We start from the raw sequence: 10,739 nt of genomic DNA, 5'->3' as shown, positions 1-10,739 counted from the left end.
CCGACTCCGGAAGTATGGGCGCGCGGAGACTTCTGGGACCGGTGGGCAGACCCGGAAGTCCAACCTCTAAAAGGCCGGGGAAGTGGAGCAGCTGCGTGTAGGGGAGGACGTTGACCGATATAGTGTGTAAATCCAAGCCTAGGGCCTGAGAAAGCTGGAAAAAGTTCCGGACTAACAACTCCATTCTCTCTGGCAGGTTTCGGAGTGCCCCTTGCCCACGGCTGCCCCTTCCTCTGGGGTCGGACGCGGCGAGTGCCTGACCCTTTAAGGCTTGGAGAACCCGGTCAAAGAACCGCTGCAGGCGCGCAGAAAGCCAGGTCGAGACGGAGAAAACCTCTGAACGGGTCTGAGTATTCTTGAAACTGTGCTTAGGTGCTGAAGAAAGAAAGGAAACGGGTATAGACAGTCACGAAAAAAGTAGTTTGAAAATAATAAAGTGGCGTCTTTAAGGAGAGAGTAAAGTAATACAAAAAGAGCAAGCACATAAGATTGGGAGATACCATAACACAGGGTATTTGGAACCTATATAGTGCTGGATTAAATGGTTTAAAATAGGAACAGAAAATGAAAGGATAAATTACTTAACTGAGATTGGCTTGATACCGAGTATGATTACTATCATTCTGGTATTTCATATTTAATTCCTTGTTTTAAGTTTTTCTCGAGACGGGATTTCCCAGTGTATCCCTGGCTGTCCTGGAACTCACTCTGCTGTCCTCGAACTCACAAAGATCCACCTGCCTCTGCCTCCCTAGTGCTGGTACTAAGGTCGTGTGCCACCACCGCTCGGTTTCATATTTAATTCTTAATAGCCATCGTGGTTTTCTGTGCCTTCTCAAAAAAAAAAATTAGAAATACAGGAAAAAGAAAAATACAAAAGGTGTTTGGTTCAGGTATCCTTACCTGCTCAGCCACCTTGCCAGAAATGCCTTTAAAAAATTTAGATTAGCCGGACGGTAGTGGTGCCCACTTTTAATCCCAGCACTCAGGAGACAGTGGCAGGCAGATCTCTTTTGAATTCAAAGATAGATTGAGTTCCAGGACAACCAGAGCTGTTACACACACACACACACACAAATCCTATTTTGAAAAATAAAAAAAAAATTAAAAAAGAGATTTATGAGCTGGGCGGTGGTGGCGCACGCCTTTAATCCCAGCACTCAGGAGGCAGAGGCAGGTGGATCTCTGTGAGTTCGAGGCCAGCCTGGTCTACAAGAGCTAGTTCCAGGACAGGAACCAAAAGCTACGGAGAAACCCTGTCTCGAAAAATCAAAAAAAAAAAAAAAAAGAGAGAGAGAGATTTATGTGTATGAGTGTTCTTCCTGTGTGCCATGTGCATGACTGGATCAGAAGAGGGCATCAGAACCTCTGGAACTCAAGTGGTTTTCATGTGAGACAGTCAACCTGACATTGCTTAATCTACTTTAGTGAAGTCTCCTGTTACTCGAAACAAAAAACACTTTCACTGATAGACATATAATCATCATCTTCCAGCCAGAGACTGGGTAGGCAAGCTATTTCCACTACACAAAAGATTTTTATTCAGCTAAAAGATTTATTGATTGCCTTTCGTATGCTAAATATAGTACAAGAGGCTAACTCAAAGAGAATGGGAAATTCTTTACTCATGGAGGTTGTAATCCGGTGACAAATGCAGGAAAAGTGGAGGCAGGCATATTGTTGAGGTACCTCAATGACCAATCTGGACTAGGAGGTCAGGGAACCCCTAATAAACTATAATGAGACTGTATTTCAAAAATCCATGCAGCCTTAATATTATCAATTTGGTATGTTTCTTTGAATTTTTAACATGATCTGATTTTATTTGTAGTAAGAATTATCCTATGGGGTCCAACCTAGGCATTCTACATATATATGACAGTTGTGTAGCTTGGTCTACTTGTGAGACTCCTAACAGTGGGAGCAGGGGCTGTCTCTAATGCTTTGGCTGGCATGAGAATCCATTCCTCATTCTTACCACAACTTGATAGGTCATGCTTTGTTGGCCCATGGGAGGCCTGAATGGAAACAGGAGTGGATGGAGGAGTGTGAAGGAGTGGGAGGGAGAGGAGAGGAGAAGAGAGGAGGGGAAACTAGTTGGGATATAAAATAAATAAAAAAGAATTACGTATGAGTAAGTGTTAGGTAAAGTATGTTTGGTGGTGAATGGTACTTGGGAGGTGGTGGCATGAAGGTCATGAAGATCAAATTTAGCTACAGTGAATTTGAGACCAATGTGAGTTACATGAGACTCTGAAAAGACCAAACTACTACTAATAATGATGACAATTTTGGATGTTTGTGATTTGCACGTGTGCGCGCGCACACACACACACACACACACACACACGATAAATCAACACTGGGAGCCAGATTATATTTTTCTTTTAGAGAGAGGCATTGAAGCAAGCCAGGCAGTGGTGGCACACGCCTTTAATCCCAGCACTCAGGGAGTCAGAGGCAGGTGGATCTCTGAGTTCAAGGCCAACCTGGTCTACACAGTGAGTTCCAGTATAGCCAGGGGTACACAGTGAAACTCTGTCTCGAAAAACAAACAAAAGGTACCAAAGCAAATTTGGAAATAGCAAATACTGAAGATAATGTAATGGGAACCAAGGCTTTTGGTATCATTAGTTGGGAATGCTGAATGAAATAATTTGTAGATTGTGATTCCCACAGGTTGCAGTGGATGTTATTTTTTTTTTTTAACTCATGAGGGTTAACCTTTCATAATCTTCATACTGTAGTCAAAATTCCAAAAACTGTTCACAATTTTATTATAGCAGGACAGGGATGAGCACATGAGACACACAAGAAAACAGTGAAGGGAAGAGTCAAGGATAAGCTAAAAGCCCAAGGTGGTGGGCACTTGTTAGCGGAGCACTCTGAAGGTTGAGGATCACACAGACCCTATCTAAAATATCTACAGCTGAAATAGCATGGTGTTTATCATAGCTGCTACTGAAGAGATCAATACAAGAATTTTCAGAGATGAGAAAACAAACATCAAGAAGGCAGTGATTTGCCCTCCACCTGTTTCATTATGGAAAATGTCTAAGGAACACAAAAGCACAAAGAATACTTGTTCAGAAAGATTTACCATGCAACATCAATAGTCATCAATCTAACTCCCACTTCTTAGCATTCCAAAGTCAATCCCAGCTAGGCTATCATTTTATACTCTAAAGTAAAGGTTCAGGAGCCAAAGCCCTTAATGTCCTAGTTCACTGTGAAGAAACCCTTTGTCTTAAATATTGTCATTTTTTTTTTTTTTTTTTTTTTTTGTTTTTCGAGACAGGGTTTCTCTGTGGCTTTGGAGCCTGTCCTGGAACTAGCTCTGTAGACCAGGCTGGTCTCGAACTCACAGAGATCCGCCTACCTCTGCCTCCCGAGTGCTGGGATTAAAGGCGTGCGCCACCATCGCCCGGCAAATATTGTCATTTTTATAGGCAATCTTTCTTTGGACTGCCAACTTCTTTTCTTTTTTTAAGATTTATTTATTTATACAGTATTCTGCCTGCATGAATGCCTACAGGCCTAAAGAGGGCACCAGACCTCATTATAAATGATTGTGAGCCACTATGTGGTTGCTGGGAATTGAACTCAAGACCTTTGGAAGAGCAGCCAGTGCTCTTAACCACTGAGCCATCTCTCCAGTACCCTGGACTGCCAACTTCTAAATAAAGACATGGAGACTTTTTATTAATTATAAAAAGCTTGGCCTTAGCTTAGGCTTATTCCCAACTACCTCTTAAAACCTAAATTAACCCGTTTATATTAAATCACATTCTGCCACATGGCTCATCACCTCTCTGCAGCACCATAAGTCTTACTTCCTCCACATCTGGCTCCAAATCCCTCCACCTTTGACCCCGCCCCCCAGTTTCTCTCTTCTCTCTCTCTCTCTCAATCACTCTCCCCAAAAGCCCCGCCTAACCTCTCCTGCTTAGCTATTGGCTGTTTAGCTCTTTATTAAACCAATCAGAAAGTGCCTTAGGCAGGTGAGGAAGAACAAAGACACATCTTTGTTGTAGGAGGCCTCTTGTTTGTTCCTGGCTGTTCAGACCTGAAATAACCACACAGAAACTATATTATTTGCAATGTTGTTTGGCCAATAGCTTAAGCGTATTTCTGGTTAACTCATATCTTAACTTAACCCATCTCCATTAATCTGTGTATTGCCACATGGCTGTGGTTTACCGGCAAAGTTTCGGCATGTTTCTCTATGGCAGACGCTCCATGGCTTCTCTCGACTTCACCTTCTTTCTCCCAGCATTCAGTTTAGTTTTCCTTGCCTACCTCCCTCTATTCTGCCCTGCACAGTCCTAAGGCAGTTTCTATATTAACCAATGGTATTCACAGCATACAGAGTACAATCCCATATCACATCCCCTTTTCTGTTTAAATAAAAAAGGTTTTAACTTTAACATAATAAAATTACATATAACAAAACAGGTATCAAGCAAGAATTACACTTACAATATTTATATCTACTTTATCTTTTATCATAACTAAGGAAAACTATTATAACTACATATTCTTCAACTCCATCAAAGACTCTAGAAGGATGTAATATTACCTAAGTAAACAGGAAGTGCATTGTAAACAAATTCCAAAACTCCAGAATTTACAGAGACTTTTCACTGCCTAGACAGTCACCCAAAGTTTTGTACTGTTGGGCTGTCCATCTTCAGCCTACAGGCTCATAGTATCCAGCAGACTTTTCCATGAAGCAGGTAATTTCAAAGACAGTTCCACCTATATTGGCAGTTTATCAGTCACTTTTTTCTGTATTCTGCAGAATGTCTGGAGGACTCTTTTTTTTTTTTTTTTTTTTGGTTTTTCGAGACAGGGTTTCTCTGTGGCTTTGGAGCCTGTCCTGGAACTAGCTCTGTAGACCAGGCTGGTCTCGAACTCACAGAGATCCGCCTACCTCTGCCTCCCGAGTGCTGGGATTAAAGGCGTGCGCCACCATCGCCCGGCTTGGAGGACTCTTTTCATGAAGCAGGAACCCCGAAGGACCGTCTCATCTTTAGGCAAGTTCAGCAGTCATTTCTCTGTGGGTCCTGTATGTCCAGTTCATCAAGCAGTTGGGGCAAGAACAGTTTCTTGCCCAAATGGCTAACAAACTCCATAAGGAACCTCTTTGATGCCCATCTTTCTCTTGAAGTAATTGATGCTGCCAGGAGCAGATGTGTCTCACTGTCATGAAAAGTCCTAAGTTCTTAAACATTTTAAATGCCATATTCCATAGGTCTTTGAAAGGTTTGAAGATTAGCTATCCAACTGAAATATCTCTGTACATCTTGAAAACCTAATTAACATGACTATAAGCTTGACTATTATAAATGACTATTAACCAGTATTTCTTAATTATACATTACATTTTTAAAAATATTTTATTTATTTATTATGTATAGAGTGTTCTGTCTGTGTGTGTGCCTGCAGGCCAGAAGAGGGCACCAGACCCCATTACGGATGGTTGTGAGCCACCATGTGGTTGCTGGGAATTGAACTCAGGACCTTTGGAAGAGCAGGCAATGCTCTTAACCACTGAGCCATCTCTCCAGCCCCTACATTACATTTTTAAATGAGCTGTGTAAACACAATACCTTAAGAACAGAAATACACATATAACAAAATTGACCTTAAATTTGTATCAGTAGACCCAGATCCATACCAATGCAAAGTATTCATCTCTATATCACATCTTCACATAGATTAAAGCCCCTTTTAATCCAATAAAAGGCTCTTTCTCTAACACCAATAAACTATATACAATGAGAACAATTATCAGGTAAGAATTATTCCACAATGTCCAGTCCATTTGTATTTGGCAATTTCAGAGAAAATATTCTATTATCTATCCTATGTTGGTGAGTCCAAAGCTTTGTACCTTAGTGATTTTCTTTCATAACTTGTGTTTTCAACCTAAAAATACCTTTTTAGACCTTAAAATATTTTCCTAGATAAACATCTTAAGCTTTTGTCTCTCAACCTTTACAAACTTTACATCTGTTTTGTGAGTTTCTTTTCTGAATTTGGTAGCAAAGAAAATTGTAAGACTATACCAATCTTCAACCCCATCAGATACCTGAAAAGATAAAATAGTACCTCAGTAAACAGGAAGTGCAGAGCAAGCAGCTTCCGAAACTATAGAAATGACAGAGACAGCTGGCTGCCTGGATAACCACCCAAGGTTCCTCTGCAACATTAGACCTTCCATCTTCAGCCTACAGGACCAGATTATCCAACAGACCTCTGTCTTGGTTGAAGGACCAATCTACCTTGTCTTGGTAAAGTTTGGCAGTTGACTTCTTTTGTATCCTGCTTGTCCAATTTGGACAGCATACTGTCAGCAGCTGAGGCAAAGGCAGTTTCTTGCCCAATGGCTAGGTCTGCCACATTTAACACAAACTCTATATGGAGGTTCTTCAATGACTTATTTTCTTTAAAGTAGATGCTTCCATCTTTGGTGCTGCTAGGAGTAGATACATCTCACTGTCATGATAAGCCTAAAGTTATTAAAACATCATAAATGCCATATTATATAGATCTCTGGCATGTTTGAAGACCATCTATCAAAAATATATGTTTAACCTTGCAAACATACATGAGGCTAAGTAAAGCTTATTTCTGTCTACATCTATACCCTTATAAGTTTGATTGGTATCTTAATTATCCTAAACAGTTTCTAATAGTAGCTTTCAAGGACTATAACTTTACATTTTTAAATGAGTTGTGTTGGGCCAAAATTACCTCAAGGCCTGTACCTCAAGGCCTATAGGACAGAAAAAAGCCTGGCTCAAGTTTGAGTGAGGATGAAACAGCAGAAATTAGGTAGATGCCCCTCCATTCAGAGGGAGGGTTTGGCTGTCTCTCATTGGATGGAGATACCCCACATCACACTATGTCACTTAAGCTATATAAGCTGATGCTCACAGTAATTAACTGAGTTTGTTGGGGTAGTAGAATTGTCTGTATTCTGCCAATCATGTTTTAAATACACACTGATTGGCCAGGCAGGAAGTATAGGCAGGTCAACCAGACAGGAATTAGAGGCGGAGCAATGAGAACAGGAGAATTCTGGGAAGAAGGAAGCTCTTTTCCAAGTCCTGCCCAGATCTCCGAAGAAGCAGAATATGATCTGTCTCACTGAAAAAGGTACTGAGCCATGTGGCTAACATAGATAAGAACAATGGGTTAATATAAGTTACAAGCAAGAGTTAACAAGAAGCCAGAGCTAATGGGCCAATCACTTTATAAGTTATTTATTGTGTTATTTCTTTGGGGCTGAAGGGCTGCGAGAACCAGGCAGGATAGAAACCCCAACAAGCAGGCCCTCATGTTACAGAATGGCACCCAACCTAATGTTACAGTTCGTGTTTGACTCGACTCCCTATTGCGTCTGATAGTCCTGCATTGTGGGGCTGCCTAATGAGCATCCTGTGTCATGGGCTATGGGAATGTGCAGATAGCACACTCACCTTTCCCTGGGGATAAAGTTGCATTGGTACAATACCTTAAACAAGAACAGAAAAATATATACAGTATATCGTAATAAAAATAACCTTAAATTTGTATCAATATACAAAAATCTATCCCAATGTAAAATATTTGAGACTAGTAGTTGCTTTTTAGTTTAAAAGTAGATTCAATAATCTTCTTTTTTCCTATCATTCCTTTATCCACTTCTCTTTTCGTCCCCATCCCTTCTTTTTTTTAATATTTATTTATTTATTATGTATACAATATTCTGTCTGTGTGTATGCCTGCAGGCCAGAAGAGGGCACCAGACCCCATTACAGATGGTTGTGAGCCACCATGTGGTTGCTGGGAATTGAACTCAGGACTTTTGGAAGAGCAGGCAGTGCTCTTAACCTCTGAGCCATCTCTCCAGCCCCGTCCCCATCCCTTCTTTTACAACACTAGATAGGAGAGGAAAAAAGGATAGTGGAAAGAAAAAGAAAGAAATCCCTTAATCTAATTTCCTTTGTTTAGTCTTCTCCCTGACAATGACCAATAACAACTTGCAACCAACCCTCCCAAATGACAGCATACATACATAACCCATTGAATGACCAAAAACTACTCACCCCACCTCTTCGGAATGTGGGATTTGTGTTCTGAAAATTGCTTCCTATTGTCTGGGGGCAATGCCATCTATAAGGGACCCTGAGAAAATTGGGATGATGGTCAAGTCCTGGGAGAGTTAGATGTTGTTCAGTCTTGGTGTGATGGGAAATTGCAAGGCTTAGCTGAAGTGATGGCTGGAGTAGTCTGAGGCTAGACCATCTCAGCTAGCCATTTTGAGGTTGTCCTGGATGCAAATTTTTGAGGAAACAGCAAAGGAAGCATTCTGTGAGGCTGGATCACCTGGACTACTTGTCTTATTGATGTCTTATCCTTTTGTTCTGAAAACAACAAACTTTCAAAGGTAGTATACATATCTTCATTGACACACGTATGGAATGTGAAGTGTGCACAAACAGCTACAGATTATTTTCTGTTCTATGTTTGAGCAGATAAGAGGTACCTGTCAACTTTATATGCCCGTTTGGACTATATGACCAAACTGTCATGAGGACTCTGTAGCCAACAAGATTTATCGTGTCTCATCCAATCTCAGGGTTGCTCCCATGTAGAGCGATCAGCATATATGTCACCTGTCTTGCAGTTTTTTCTTTGTTTCTTCCTTCATGTCTGTAGTACAGATTTTCAGGAGGTCTCCCCAGTCAGATCTGATCTTCATTAATTTTGAAGGAATCCATAACTTTTCTTTTCCTGTGGAGACAAAGGCATATCCTCTCCCCCAATACAACACATTTTCTGACTTCCATTCTGAAGATAAGACATCCTTAAAATATACAGGATGCTTTAATTCAGCAGTTTTACCCCTACAATCCAATGCCTCTTGGCAGTTGTTGTTTTTTGCTCATCAACATTTTAAAAAAATTAACCAGGTGCTGGAGGCACATGCCTTTAATCCCAGCACTTGGGAGGCATTGACAGGTGCATCTCTGTGAGTTTGAAGCCAGCCTGGTCTACAGCATAACTTTCAGGACAGCCAGGACTGTTTCACAGAGAAACCCTGTCTCAAAAGACCAAAACAAACAAACAAAAAAGAGTTAATAAAGCATTATGTATTATCTCTAGTGGTCTTTATTGCCTTTTTCTGTTTATTGAGCATATCTTTTAAAGTACAATTGGATCTTTCTATAACTGCTTGTCCTGTAGGATTCTGTGGTAGGATTATGTTGTAGTATGTAAAAACTGTTTCATTTTACCAGAGACATATTCTAGAGTATTGTCAGTTTTAATTTGTAAAGGTATTCCCAATATAGCCATAACTTCTAATAAAAGTGTAATTATAGAATCAGCGTTCAGAACTTAAAGCAGTTGCCCATTGAAATCCTGAATATGTATCAATGCTATGGTGCATATACTTTTTCTGTTTTATCTACTAAAACTGCTCTGATTTTAATATCTTGTTATTAATGGCTGTTTCCAGAGCAGTGCTGCTTAATTGTACTGCAGATGAGTTTCTCTGCTGACCTGAATTTGATGTCAGAGCCTGCAAGAAGCTCCTCTATGGCATTTCCCAACAAGGGGTTACCTTGTTTGTCCCTAGTTGATCTGCATTCATTAGTCCAATGCTGGCCTTTGCCACACCTTCTGCATTCTCGAGAAGGTTGGGGGCTTCTGTTTGGATTATCTGTAGAAAAAACATTGTTCCTAGGAATGCCTTACCTACAATCCCCTTTCAAAGGAATCCCCCTGCTTAATACAAAACATCTGACATTTTGATTTCTTAAAAGTTTTAGATATTTCTTCTATTGTGAGTTCCAATATCAGCCATGTTTCTAATCTATTCCTCCATGGATGCCGATCTTGCCTTTAAAGGCTTAATCATCCCCTTTGCATTCCAATCCACATTTCAAAAGCCAAAGAGTCTATTAATATTCGTCTGACTTCTGGATCTGATACTCTACTTATAGCTGAAGCTAATCTCTTGAGCCTTGTAAAATGTCAGTACGCAGTTCAGACCTTTTTCCTGTTTCTTTTACCTTGTCCCAAGTACTTAAAGCTGCTCTACCACACAGTGCCAAGGTGGTATCATCATAGTCAACCTGCATTTGTTCCTCAGCGTATGGACCTTCACCTAGCAACTGATCTTGGGAAACAGTGGTACTTCTAGCCCTAGTTCTCTCTCCTATATCCCTAACCTCTTCCTTCCCCCATGCTTGCCATTGTAACTGTGGACCAGCTTCTAATACTAGAGGACAACAGTTGCATTCTCTGCACCCACAGGAGAGCTCACAGCTATCCTTAACTCCAGTTCCAGGAATCTGGTTCCCTCTCCTGGCCTCTCCAGGCACCAGGCATGCAGGTAATATATAAACATACATTTAGGTATAATACCCACATACGTAAAATTAAAAATTATTTTCTTTTTAAAAATCCCTTTGTTTTTGTTTTTAAAGAGGAAGAAGAGACCTCGTGTTAAGCCTGTCTCTAACCTGGACTCTGGGAATCTTTTTCCAGGTTAGGAAAACTACTGGTATAACCGCGTTCAAACCTTCAGTTTGAGATGTGAAGGTATGCTTGAATATTTGAGCATGACTGGCAGGCAAGCAGGCTTAGAGGCAAGGAACTGTGGCAACGAAGCAGACGAGGGCCCGGAGACCCCTCCCCATTGGCCCCTCTCCAGCCTCAGTAACTGGCAGATGAGATAATGC

The sequence above is a fragment of the Microtus oregoni genome, unplaced genomic scaffold (assembly GCF_018167655.1).
Source record: "Microtus oregoni isolate MIOR12 unplaced genomic scaffold, Mior012 000038F_ref0000394, whole genome shotgun sequence".
Taxonomy (NCBI): Eukaryota; Metazoa; Chordata; class Mammalia; order Rodentia; family Cricetidae; genus Microtus; species Microtus oregoni.
Note: the sequence above shows the minus strand (reverse complement) of the source record.